The sequence below is a fragment of the Macaca thibetana genome, chromosome 17 (genome assembly GCF_024542745.1).
Source record: "Macaca thibetana thibetana isolate TM-01 chromosome 17, ASM2454274v1, whole genome shotgun sequence".
Classification (NCBI taxonomy): domain Eukaryota; kingdom Metazoa; phylum Chordata; class Mammalia; order Primates; family Cercopithecidae; genus Macaca; species Macaca thibetana.
In genome coordinates, this window is record NC_065594.1 from 22600942 (window position 1) to 22615499 (window position 14558).

Sequence of the window (14558 nt, forward strand, 5' to 3'; positions counted from 1 at the left end):
GGCATAATTTGTTATGGCAGCAATTGAAAATAAATACATATGGTCAAAATGACTGAAAGCCACTGAAATGGACTGGGTTTATCTGTGCATAAAAGGTTATTAGTAGAACATCATGCTTCTAATGTGTCTGATCATAGGCTTGAGAACAAGGGCTTGGCAATGGTCAGAAATCAAGGGAGCTCTAAAATGCCAAGAAATGGGAACTAGAAAATATAGTACAGTAACAGTTTCATTCTTGGACTTTACCCCACCAAACCTATGCACAATGGGGAATGGCAACTTTTCAAAAAGTTAGAAGGAGGAGAAGAAGCTAGAACAGCAAAGCAACAAACAAACAACCCCAAATAAACCGAAGCCAAACCAAACCAAAAACAGATATGCACCTCACCAAAGGAGTTTAGATTTTATCCTGAAGACCTCAGAGAGATTCTGGAGAGCCTTAAGCGTTTTTAACTTCACTTTGTAAAAGTGAAGTTTTCCATCCAGCTTCTCCCAAAATCTGTACACTAGCTTTCCATTTTAAAATACAGCTTCTGATTGTCTCTTGGATCCCAATTCCACACTCAAACTCCAGACAAGCAGCAAACCTGATTCCTTTTGTATCCTTTCCTCCCTTTTTTCCCTCTTCCTCCTTCTCTCCCTTCTTCTTTCTTTCTTTCTCTTCTTCCCTCCCTCCTTCTTTCTTTCTTTTCCTTCTTTTTCTCTCCTTCCTTCCTCCTCCCTCCCTCCCTCCCTCTTTCTCTCCCTTCCTTTCCCTTTCCTTTCCTTCCTTCCTTCCCTCCCCTTCTCTCTCTCTCCTTTCTTCCTTCCTTCCTTCCTTCCTTCCTTTCTCTTCTCTTTCTTTCTTTCTTTCTTTCTTTCTTTCTTTTTCTTTTTTTTTCTTTCTTTTTTCTTTCTTTTTTTTTTCTCTCTTTCTCTCTCTCTCTCTTTCTTTCTCTTTCTATTTTCTTGTCTCTTTCTTCCTCCCTCTCTCTCTTTCCTCCCTCCTTCCCTTCCCTTCCTTTTTTTGTCTCTTCTCAGTCATTATGAAAAATAGTGCATGTTCCTAGAAAGTTCTCCAAGCATGTGTTTCTAATTTTCCTGACACATCTTTGTGCTTACTGCTCTCTCTGCCTGAGTTGTCCCCACTCTACCACCGCCATGCCCATGCCTGGCAAACTACCACTTATCCTTCACAACCAAGGTTCATTCTCTGACCTTTCTCTAAGTCCCTAGGGTGGATCACTTTCTTCTCTGAGACAGCATTGTATCTTTCCTATTCCTCAACTATAACACTGTGTTGACATTATTTCTCCCTCCTCTTCTCCATTTTCTTCTATCAGACCCTAAGCTCCCTTTCACAATGTATGCTGAGTGGCTTAGCATTATATCCGGCACATAATAGATATTGATTGAGTGAATGAAAGAGACTGCCAAGGACCCTTTCTGGAATTTACTAAGGTTGGTATATCCTACACATGCAGTTCACCCTATGAAATATAAGATGCAAGTCATCTTCCTAATGCACAGTGATACTGCCAGCCTAGGGTGGGATTAGCCACCAGCACACCCTGGCCCAGACACACTAGTTCCGCTCAGATCCTTCCTGTGCCCAGCCTCAGAAGGGGCCAGAGGGCGGCAGCCATGTCTAGGAAGGGTCAGGAAGGGGAGGCTGGGCATGGCCTTAGGCACCAGGGAGTGGAAGAGTGGGCGGCTGAGAATCCTCCCCAGGGAAGTGGCAGGAGATAGGCCCTCCTGTGAACTAAGGCTCCAGGAAACCAGCACATGCTCCATTGCCTAGTTAGACTTCATTTCAAAAACACAAATTCAAAGATAAAATGGAGAATTTCAAAATGACAACCACAGAGCGTTACGGGGCCCTTGTGAGAATGAGGCCCTGTGAGACTGCACTGGCAGCATGTTCATGAAGCTGGCCCTGGCTGGGAATTGTGTGAAAGGTTATCCAGCCCAGCCTTCATCTGTTGCTTGGGTCTATTTCTTGTGCTGAGTTATTTCTTGCTTCAGCCTTTGGTTTTTGATGCATTATACTTCATCTTAAAACATTGCTTTCTTTTCCGTGTCAGTAATTTAATTACTTTAATAATACCGCATGTCTGAAATCTTCCATGGAAAAAGAATAAATACACTGGTAATTTTCTGGGATAGTACACTGATATTCTTAATTTAAACAACAAAAAATACTGTTTCATTGACTTTAACTGGATTGGATTAAATTTTGTCTCCACAATTCCCCACCCTTTGTTTTTATCCTCGAAGGCATGATTTATTCTCCAAGGGACCTCTTTTGACATACTAGTTTTCACGGTTTATTTTGAGTGTAAAATTAGAATCTCACACTCATTTGCAAGTCTGAGTCTGAGGAATGAGAATATTGGGTTGATATATGAATGAGAATATAGGTTGATGCCCTACTTGGAAAAACACATTTCAAGCTCCCAAAGAGGTGGATGTGAGTTTTTTTGTTGGTTGTTTGTATTTTTCAAGATTTGTGATAAACGATGGAGCTAAAACCCAAATACTCCTACTGAAAATATTTTGGACTCATATGGACTAATTCCTGTAAAGTCCCTCTTCTAGAAACTTATACTGTATGATTTCTCAAAACAGGATCTTGAAATGATAACTTCTCATGGTATAGCTGGTACACTTTGTTCTTGGCTTCAAAGAAAAATATAATCTGAAGATGTGTCCAATACTTCTTAAAATACACTCTGACTCATCTCTCAGACTCCAGGCCACGTATTCCACTGTAAATCTGATATATAAATACACAGGTTGAAGTCTCAGGGGATGGGAACTTGGTTAGAGTCAAACTCTACTTACAATATACAATCGCCACTGGCTTTCCTTGTCTTTCTGAGAGATTTCTGGCTCATTAAACAAAACTGGGTTGGAAGTATTGGTGAGGAACTCATCAGCTCAAGCCATGAGAAAGGGAAAAGACAGGGGAATGGACACCTTGAGGGCCAGTAAGATAGACAAAAAGCATATATCCCTGGAGAGGGCTGTCTTCCATAAACTGAATCAGGTCTAGAAGTAATTCTCTACTGTCCCCAGTCTCCATTTGCCCAGACATCCCACAGAACACCTTGTTTCACTTGCAGAGTGCATGGGAGGGGTGCAGTAGCTGAAATGATGTGGCACTGGAAGGTCGTGGTGACAGGAGAAAGGGGGTTTCCAAAATGGTGACTGGCATTACCTGTTTCAATGGTGTGCTGGAGAAGGCTTGTATTGACTTAAGAGAACTGATTCTTAACTATATCGATTACCTGAAATTGGCCATGAAAATCACTATGTACTACTAATCAAGTCTCGTCTGTACCCCCACCTCAAAGTTGACTGGGAGGTCACTTATACTAAGCTTACACGGCTCTCTGGAAATGTTCTCTGGCTACCTCTGATTGCCTGTGGGACTTCCTTTTTGATGTTCTTGTGGCCCTTACCTCTATTTGTCATTATTGTGTATATACCTGCCCCAATTCATGGCCATAGGGGCCACAATGTCTAGCATTCAGCAGATGCTTGACAAATGTCCCCTGTATCAATGGGCACATAAAATGCATATTTTTCAGGTGCACATTAAAACTAAGAAAAGATCGATCTTTACTAAAGACATTTTTTATTCCTTTTTTTTGTTTATATAACATTTAATGAGCTCCTATACTGTAATTTTAATAGGCCCTGGAGATTTACCAAATAGCAAGGCATGCTTCTCTTATCAAAGAAGCAGATGATTTACTGAGGAAGACATATATTGCTTTCTCTTTGTATTAATGTGTCCTTCCATCTGTTTCTATGTGTTTTTTACATGTTTGCATTAGTTGGTTTGCTAAGTTATGATGAAACTCCAGTACATACGAGTTTATATACAGAAGAAGATCTGAAGGGCCACATACCAAAACATTAACAGTTTACCTCCAATGTGGAGATAGAATAGGGGAACATGATATTTTTTCTTTGTACTGTTTATACTGTTTGAATTTTTGAGTACGTATTATTTTAAACTTAAAATATCTAAGAAGAAATTTTTAAAACTTGTACAATTAATACAAATTCAAGGATGTATGAAGCAGGGATGGGGGCATGAGGGAGTAGGGGGGAAGTTTCAGGGTGAAACTGTTCCACCTCAGATCATCAGGCATTAGTTAGATTCCCATAAGGACCGTGCAACCTAAATCCATCCCTCACATGTGCAGTTCACAATAGGGCTTGTGCTCCTATGAGAATCTAATGCCACCACTGCTCTGACAGGAGAGAAAGCACAGGTGGTGATGCTCACTGGCCCGCCATTTACCTCCTGCTGTGAGGCCTGTTTCCTAACAGGCCACGGACTGGCATGGAAACCGACAGGCCACGGTCCTGGGGTTGGGGACCCCTGCTGTAGGTAATGAGAATTACCTGGAGAATTTTAACCAAAGGGTGATGAGATTCAATCTATATTTTTGGATGATAACAGATAAGATTGAGAACTAGGTTACACTGGTGAGTGGCAGACTGAGCTTAATGATATATTATCATTTGGTCTTTATATAACAAGACTGCTTCTCTACCTAGTTTTGGGTGGAAATAACTTGCACTGGAAGTTCCTAGGGTGTGGTACACAAGTTCTTAAATGGCTATAAAAACAGACAGTCCAGACACTCAGTCTCTCCTTCTTTCAGCTCTAATGTCATTGCTGTCTTGTATCCTGGAATCAGTTAAGTGTTGGCAAGGGAGAAATTCAGTCTTGTTCTGAGTCATGTGGGTGGACAATGGTGGTGAAGGGAAAAAAGCTCCTAGCAGAGGTTGGGCTTGCTGGAAATACAGAGATGGAAGTTCTCTGTTGCAAGAATAGTTAATGGCATCAGGATATAGGGTACAAATTGTCCTTTGAGGGTGGCCTGGCTTATACTCGGTGGCACTGGCTTCAAACCAACTGACCTTTGAATTATAAAGATGTCAATTCCTTCATGTGGTGACTTTCTTTTTTTTTCTTTTTCTTTTCTTTTTCTTTTTTTTTTTTTTTTTTTTTTTTTTTTTTGAGACGGAGTCTTGCGCTGTCACACTGTCATCCAGGCTGGAGTGCAGTGGCACGAGCTCGGCTCACTGCAAGCTTCGCCTTCTGGGTTCATGCCATTCTCCTGCCTCAGCCTCCCGAGTAGCTGGGACTACAGGTGCCCGCCACCACGCCCGGCTAATTTTTTCTACTTTTAGTAGGGACAGGGTTTCACCGTGTTAGCCAGGATGGTCTCCACCTCCTGATCTCGTGATCCGCCCACCTCAGCCTCCCAAAGTGCTGGGATTACAGGCATGAGCCACTGCGCCCGGCCCATGTGGTGACTTTCATAGGTGCTATCTCCTGTAGGGTGGATTCAGGTGAAAATGAGTGGAAGGTAGGTGACAGTCCATGGGGTACCACCCACTGGATGTGAAGCACCTCAATGGGGTAAGGTGACATGTTAGATCCCTCCAGCAGAAGAGGCAGGCAGGGAGGTGAAGCCTGATTTGTGTATTGATTTGACTCTGCCTGCTCTTGTTGCTAAACACTGCATGCTTTCCAGGAACATGGAAGTGGGGCTGGGTGAAATCTTCTGCTTTGAGAAAGTCTTTTCCTGACTGGAGCAATCCTTAAAGGGAAGGTCACTTCCTGTCCATTGCTCAGTTAAGATCACTTTAGACCATAATAAAGTGTGAAGCCCTTGTTATCATCCACAGACATGGGTTTTGTTTTGTTTTGTTTTTTCATTATATACCCAGCCAGGTGCTAGCACAGGCCTTCCCAGAAACAATGGATCAGGACCAGTTCTAGTGTCTTCCACATCATAGAAATTAAACATCCACCTCATTTTCTGTTTCTAACTCAAATCTAGGGCATGTCTCCTGGTTTCAGGTCTTTCTACCTTGGTGATACCTGTAATTTGGACATTAATGCTGTCTGTCCCTGGAGCTTGATTGGTATTATTCTAAAAAGATCTTCTCAATTCATGCATTTATTTGTTCAACAGGTACTGGATTTTTTGAGTGCTAATGTGAGTCAGACACTGTGTGAGGCATTAGGAATATAATAGTAAACAAAGAGAACCTTGGGCCTGATGTAATGTTGCTTAAAGCCCAGGGTAGGATTAAAACATTAAATGAAGAATAACAATATAAAATGCAAAGCCACAACTGTGATAAGGCAAGGATGAAGTGCTATAAGGTGAAATTACATAAAAGGAGAATCATCTAGTGAGGGAAGTCTGAGGAGGCTTCCCTCAGGGGGTGATAACCCCACCAAGTTCTTCCTTCAGGAGTAGAAGGGCCTAGGTTTCTGGGCAGGTTGATCTACTTCCTACTAGAAAGTGAAGCAATATTTCCCAGGTCACACTAAACAATGGGTGGTAAAGGAGTCCCATCAGATTATAGTTCTAGTTCAATGGGGCTTACTCACCCTTATTCACATTACTGAGGGATGCTGAGGGATGCTCAAGTGACCCTTTGAAGGACAAAAATACAAGCTTCTCCAGAATAAAAAGAAAGCCAATAGATATACCCTGCTAAATGTATTAAAATGTCACTTAATATTTATAGAATATCACTGAAGTGTGGAGTCCCTTCCTGACACCTACTTCTTGTTGGACCAAATAGCCATTTTCCACTTACTTTGGGTACTTTCCCCACTCTGAAGGTTCTGTTCTATAGCCAGCCTGCTGAAGCCTGATTCCAATCACTTTTTCCAATTTTTCAAGGTCTTTTAGGATTTTTGAACAGTGGTTATTTCTTTTCTCCTCACAAAGAGACTTGCTATAAGTTGTCTATGACTAGAATTGAATCAGGTATTTAGTTATAACGCTGAAGAAGTGTTGAGGTGTAAATATAGTAGTTAAGGGACAAATTCTGCTTTCTGAAACTCCCAGGATGTAATTTCCAGCCATAAGCAAGGGTGCCATTTGGCATTTCTGGGTGGGGAGTCTGACTGACAAGCTCACTTCTCAGGAACAAGGAGCACCGGCCGCCTGGCACTTATTATTAGCAGCTGTGTGACTGGGCCCCACGGCAACGTGTTGCAAACTTCTCTTCAGAATTTCCCCAGCTAAGAGGAGATTCATGAGTCAGAATGTTGGGAACTGCACAGGCAAGTACATTGATCTTGAGGAAAATTTGTCTGGCTCATGAATCATAAAAATAAATAAGTGCCATATATTTAGAAAGAGGTATCAGGATGTGTGGGTGTGGAGAAATTGAAATGTATACAAATATACATACACCAAATCCTTCTTCTCCAAAGAGATCCCCTCAGAATGATGGCTTCCAGAGCACATGAATAAAAATGATCGCAATGAGTTTAAAATACTTAACATTATTTTGCAAATCATTAAATGCTGTACAAGTCATAACCCAGTGCACTTGCAAATTAAGCAGAGCTGATTGATAATAAAACAACAAATTAAGCAACATAGGGGAGTATTTGACTGTTGTTCAGAAATTAACCAACTCTAACATGTAGGAATAATTAAAATAATTCCAAAATAATGGAGCTTATTTATGTTGGAAACTGGAAAAGATAGTCCAATAGTATTTATTTAAAATGCTTATACTTTGTACTTAAATTGTATATTTTTTCATGTCTATTGTTCCTTGTGAGCATCATTACAACCTCTTTTTTTACATGTTGACATGAGTTTATTTCGTGGTTTTGATTACAACCAAAACATGTTCATCATGAGTAACTCAAAGATGTATAAGGAGAGATATAAAATTAAAAGCAAAGTTCACAGGGAAATCCCAACTGAGATAATTATTGTTAAGAATTTTGTCAACATCCTTGCAGATGCTTCTAGGCATATATGCAGTAGATATCACTTAAATAACTTGCGCTTGCTACAAGGTTAAGACATTGTAGTATATGCATAGTCAACCTCTTTTTCTCCTACTCTCTGGAGAGGAAATTTTGTCTACTTAGCATTTTCTTCTTTCTCCACCTTATTTTTTGGATTGTGGTAATCAGTGAAGGGAAAAAAAAAAACAAAGAAAGAAGGAAGAGGGACAAAAGAGAAGTGGCTGATCTGTTTGGGTATCATTGTGATGTCTTTGGTTGAGAGTAGAAAAGAGTATTGGGGAGGAGAAAGCCTTCAGGAGCTATTACAATGTGAGAATTAGAGAACAAGATGAAAAAGGTGGGATTATTTTAAGATGTTATTTTAAGATGTGGTGCTATGGGTTAGGAATTGTACGTTCTTTAATGTTTTCTGAAAATGGAGAGCCAAGGCTGAAATCACTCTGTAATGCCTTTTTGTTGCTGGGTTATGTCTGTGAATGTGACACTGTGCTGAATTGAACCACAGTGAAATCTGGAATTTATTTGATTTGCACATAAATGGGATTATATCAACCACACTGCTTTGTAATTCCTTTTGTCTTGAAAATATGTGATGGAGCTTCTATCTGAGTCAACGAATATGAATTACATAATTCTTTTCAGTGGATGCATAGAGTCTCTTGCATGAATACCTCGTATCTTTTTGAACTAGTCTCATGTTGGTGGACATTTTGGTTGTTTCTAATTGTGATGAACATCTTGTGTATACTTGCATATTTATGTAACTACCTCATAGGGATAGATTCTTGGATATAAATTTTCTGCATGAAATGGTATGTACATTTTAAATTTTATTACATAACACCGGCAAAAAGTCATGCTGATTTATATTCCTCTCACTGTGTATTAAAGTCCCATATCCACAAAAATCTCATTCTTGTCATTTATTAGTTGGTGAAGATTAGCACAATTTTGACAACATATCTACGGTACGCATATGAAGAAGCTGAAACCCAGAGAGATTGAGGGATTCTTGCCTAAGGTGTTAGAACTGATAGCGCTAGTTCATCGGCCTCTTTAGAGGTGCCATGTGCCTGGAAGATCCAGATGATAATACGTCCATCAGACCTTACAGAAACCCCCCACAGGGAAAAGGAAGATACTTAAAACTGACAAATGAAACAATTTCCAGTTCAATCCATCTGTGTAACAAGGGCATACACACCACTGTGACGAGATGATGTGTGTAAAAGTACTTTGTAAATCACGGGAGATTGAAGCAATGTTTGGGAAAACAATTACCCCTTTCATCTGGATAATTAGGACTGTGTATTTTAGCTAATAGACAGGAATTATAAATGTTTACGGTTTGACCTTGCATTTGAGTGTCATTTTTATGATCTGTAACTCGATAGCTAAATTCCTAGTAAATGAAGCATTTATTATAAAAAGTGCTGACACAGTACTAAATCTGGACCACTTTTCCTTGCAATAGCCTGATGATTAAAGGCCAGAATGTCCAATTCTGTGCTGTCTCATAGCAAATGTACTATAGGCAGTGTTCTTCCACTGTTAATTCACGTCCCCAGGTTGCCTCTGACCTTGGCCCAGGAGGCCTGTTGACTCCATGCTCATTTATACTCATTTTGGCTCTGGAAACACTGATCCAGACAACCCTTTCTGAGTTTATTTTACTTGCTCCGGTCCTGCTAGACTCTTAAGGAGTTCAGGCACCAGAACAGCTGTGTTTAACCTTGTCCATTAAGTCCTTACCCAAGAAACCCGTCTGAATTGGCAATGTTTCTGAAAACACAAATGAGGCCAAATTACAAATGGAGGAAGCATCTGGGTTAAAATAAACTGTCACCAGACAAAAGCTATCTGCTTCCATTTTCTTTCTTGTAAGAAAAACAGGTTACTAGCTTTAATCTTACTCTTAGGTAAAATGTGCTGTTCTAGTCTTTTTAAAAGCACTTGCCTCAGAATTTCTAATCAGCAATAAGAAGAGTGAGCAGGCCCAGTTATCTACTTGTAGTAATAAAGATCCACATTTATCTTCTGCAGCTCTCCTTTGGTATTCTTACTTTGAACTGGAATAGCACAGGAAAAGTGGATTGAGGACCGCACAATTGGAGCATGACTTGTGTTGCCTGGTTACTGAGCCTCTCCAGAGATTAGATTGTCAGGGTGTTTAGATGCACAGAAAAGCAAGCAAACAAACCTCCTACCTTCCTGGTAATTCTTTTATGAGGACAGAGCAGCTTCTAAAATTGGAAACCTAGATTAGGGGAGAAAATAGTTTCTATTAGGAGAAGATGAGGAATAGTAATTATCTTTAACGCTGTCAGGTGGCCTCACCATTTGTGAGTCATGGTCAGTGGGAAGTGGCCATGCTCAGTATGAAGAGTTTCATGTTGCTTTAATTCTGGGGACCCTCAGATGATGCTGCACAGGCCTGCTGATCTTCAGAAGCTGCCCTGCGCATCTGCAATAAAAGAGAAGACCTTCTAAGTCACTCACTGGTTTTAAAATAAGTAAAATAGAAGCAGGCTTTTAAGATATCCCTAAGGAGGGCACTATAGGATTTGTATTGGAAATGGATCTGAAGACTTAGGAGAGACTAGAAGATTAGAAATGCAGAGAGGCCAATTTGCTTCCACCAGCTAGTTTATAACTAAGTGTTGGCCACGTTACCTGCTTTTAGCTCCGCGTCTTCATTGCCCTTCTCAGTGTTCTTCCCTAGGTCACAGAACGTTTTCCTGAATCGGATTCTGGGTTAAAGCTGCCAGTAGGAAGAATTCACATGAGATTTGAAAGGTGGAAGAGAAGGAAAATGTGTTTTTTCTTGCAACAGTCTTGGCTGGGGAGCTGAGATTTTCACTGAGGGCTTCCTTTGGCTCTGGGTTCCCGTGGACAGGCAGCCGATGTCATCAGCGGTGGTTTCTCTGTGATCCCTATACCACAAGGTCTCCTAAAGTGGCCTTCTTGACCTTTGCCTCCCCAGCTCTTTCAATGGTTATGTGAAACTCTAATTATGTACATTAAATATCTTTCAGCTCAAAATACATAGAGTCACTTCCCTCCCCACATACGGAGTAATTCTGAATGACATAAAGGCTTAGGCACGAAGGCCCAAAACCTTGGTCACCTATGTTGATAAATCTGAATTTTGATTAGCGCCAAATTATAGACCAATATATGTCTTACAGACATTAAAAAACATATGGTATAATTTCATTTTTATAAAGTTCAAAAGCAAACTAATTTGTGGTTTTAGAAGTAATGATAAGTGTTTATGTTTGGAAAAGGCTGAGCAGGGTGGGGATTGGATGGGCCATGAGAGAGGCATGAGATGCTAGTAATGTTTGATTTCTTCATCAGGGTTGTGCTTAGATAGTTGAGTTCTTTTTGTGATAATTCATTAAGCAAGATCATCATAATATGCCACTTTTCTTTCTTTCTTTTTTTTTTTTTTGAGATGGAGTTTCACTCTTGTTGCCCAGGCTGGAGGGCAATGGTGCGATCTCGGCTCACTGCAACCTTCGCCTCCCAGGTTCAAGCAATTCTCCTGCCTCAGCCTCCCAAGTAGCTGGGATCGCAGGAATGTGCCACCACACTTGGCTAATTTTGTATTTTTAGTAGAGATGGTGTTTCTCCATGTTGGTCAGGTTGATCTCAAACTCCTGACCTCAGGTGATCTGCCCACCTCAGCCTCCCAAGGTGCTGGGATTACAGGTGTGAGCCACCGTGCCTGGCCAATATGCCACGTTTCTTTATACATATGTTAAAATTTAATAGAAATTTTATGCCTGGCCAATATGCCACGTTTCTTTATACATATGTTAAAATTTAATAGAAATTTTATTTTAAAAAATTTAAGGCTGCTAGGAAATTTCATTTTCCTTGTGCCAATCCTAAAATGACAATTTAATTATTGAATCCAATCTTACTCTTTGACAGATGATACAACTGAGACAGCAAGAGACTAAGTAACCTGCTCAATGTCAACCTTCAAGCCCAGTTTTCCATCCATGTATAACCGGTTTAATGCGAGAATTTTAAAAATCAATTTTCCTAGTTATCTTTTCCCCCAATTTTTTTTCTATTTATAGTCAAATGGAAACAAACGTTGCATAAAAATAGATGGGAAGATTGACTCCAAGCTAATTTGTCGTCTCAGGCATTACTTAAGAAATGTCAAATCTCTAGTGAAAAGATCTATGAGTAATATCGGTAAAGAATGTGCCAAACTTGCCAAGGTATTTAGCATTTAGGAGTAGGAAGCAGAGGAGCTGCTTCAGCAGTGATTTGGATGTGGCTGTAAATCAAGCAAAAAAGCCGCATGTTGTAAAATGTCACCAAGAAAGGTAAGTTGGGTATTGCTTAAAAACTCACACCAGTTTTGTCCATTTGTCCATTTCCCACAGCTCCTGCTGCCACTGAACCACCTAGGTAGTCATCCCTGAATTCCTTAGGCCTAAGAGGCCCATCGGCTTAGCATTACTTTGCTTGCTGTTCTTGCCCAGAGAACATTGACTTACTGGTAAATACCCCCAAGTGAACCCTACGTTACAGGGAGTTCCACCAAAGGAGGGCTACTTCCGGGAGAGCTGAGGATTTTACAGTTAACAAAGGACAAGAAGATTCTTTCTGCAGAGTGCTTCTCTCAGCTCCCCCTGGCTCCACCACCAGGGCCCAAATCTTAATATATTTTAGGACATTCTAGGTTCATTACAACACATATATGGTGTTGTAGTCTTTTAACCCATTACTTTCTTTTTTTGCTTTTTGTTTTTGAGATGGAGTCTTGCTCTGTCGCCCAGGCTAGAGTGCAGTGGCACGATCTCAGCTCACTGCAACTTCTGCCTCCTGGGCTCAAGAGATCCTCCTGTCTCAGCCTCCCGAGTAGTTGGGATTACAGGTGCACACCACCATGCCCAGCTAATTTTTTTTTATTTTAGTAGAGGTGGGGTTTCACCAGGCTGATCTCAAGCTCCTGAGCTCAGGCAATCCACCCGCCTTGGCCTCCCAAAGTGCTAGGATTACAGGCGTGAGCCACCCCACCTGGCCAACCCATTACTTTCAAAAGTCAGCAATAGTGTGTGCTTTTGGCTTTTGCCTTCACTTTCCCTGAACTTGCATCCAGCACAATTCAGAAAAGACAACTTTTCACAATCTGTTTCTTCAGTATACATGTGTTAAACTTTCACTATGTGCCTGTCAGTGGGCTAAGTGCTGAGGACACATAATGAAGAACGAACAGTCTCTGTCCCCAAGAAGTTCATGACTGGTTGCAGAACAGTCACACAAAATAATAGTTTAGCTTCAGGAATAAATTTTGGTGCTGCTAAAGCATATCATGTAGGTCCTAACTATGAATTTTAAATTCTGTTTTTTTTGATAGTCTTTGCTGGTGACCTTCCAATATGAGGCTTACTGCTATTTTGGATAAAATGATTTTTTTTTCGAGAATTCCTCCTGCTTGACTTCATTTAAATGTACCAAATTTGGGCATCGTTTGGGAGCATCCCAAGTTCAGATGAAGAAGAGAATATACATATAAGAAATAGGCTGAGACTTCTTGTATGAAATTGATACTGACTAGAAGTCCTAGGAGTAGGGAATTTTATTGCAAGGAGCTAGAACTAAAACTGAAATTTGAAAAGAAATTTATAAAAACACTTCTATTTCTGAGCTGACCTCAAAATATATTTTATTGTGGGGTGTCCTAGAGTCCATCTCTGCCACCCAGCTCCATCCAGATCCTGCCCATAGCCATCCTGGGACAGCCCCAGGGTCTGGCAGAGGAAATCACATGGACTTCAACCCAAAAAGCCATACCCAGAGGTGCTGGGAGCCTCTTTTATTGTGGGTAACACTGAGGATGGCCCAGATCACCCCTGAATTGTCACTGTGATGAAAGCAAGACTCTGTCCTGGACTTGTAGATACTGCGAGGGAGGGGCATGGATATGTTTTCCCTACTGGCATACAGTAAACTAGACTCTTTCCTTTGAGATACCTATGAACTCTCAGAGAACCTAGAAAGTGGGACAAAGAAGAAATGGAGATTTGAAGTAGAATAGGCTGGATTTCTGAACATTTTGTGATGACTGGACTGTGAAATCCTGACCATTGCATTTGGGGGATTTGTATAGGGGGATAGCCTAGTTTTATCACAAACTTATAAAGTTAAAAATAGTTACTAAAATTAGAAGGATAGCATATGGTCTTCAAAACTAGAACCTTAAGTGATGGCTCGGTAGTACTCTCAAGTTGCACTGCCACCTAAGCTTCATGTAAATATAGCTGCCTTAAAGGTATAGCATCCTGTATTTCTTTGCCTGACAACTTTGCTATTTTTCCACGATAAAATTGATACATCACAGAATTGTCCATACTGTTGGTCTAAAAGTCAAAAAACCTGGATCTAGCTCCAGTTTGACTTCTAGCCAGCAATGTGCTACTAGGCAAGTTACTTAACTTCACCTAAAGAGCTTGTTAAAAATTTAGGTGCCTGAGGCTCCAGATACACACTGTTTGAATGGGAAATGTCATTGAAGAATGCTGGTAATCTGTATATTTAACAAACACCTGGGTGATTCTTACTATCAAAGGACCACTAGATTTAATACCTACATTCTGCTGGTAGATATGTTCACCTTCCTAAAGAAAGGCATCAGAAATCTTTGTTAAATAACAGGACACCCAGGGGTCAAACAGTGGACTTTGCTTCCATTGGTTGACATCTGAGGAGAGCAAACGTCATTTTCTTGCATCAG

General features: G+C 40.6%; 1 protein-coding gene across 1 annotated transcript in view; it reads left to right on the forward strand.

Annotated features, from left to right (window-relative positions):
- The window catches only part of LACC1 (laccase domain containing 1), a 140170-nt gene that overhangs the window by 87574 nt on the left and 38038 nt on the right, over nucleotides 1-14558 (forward strand). The window lies entirely within an intron of this gene.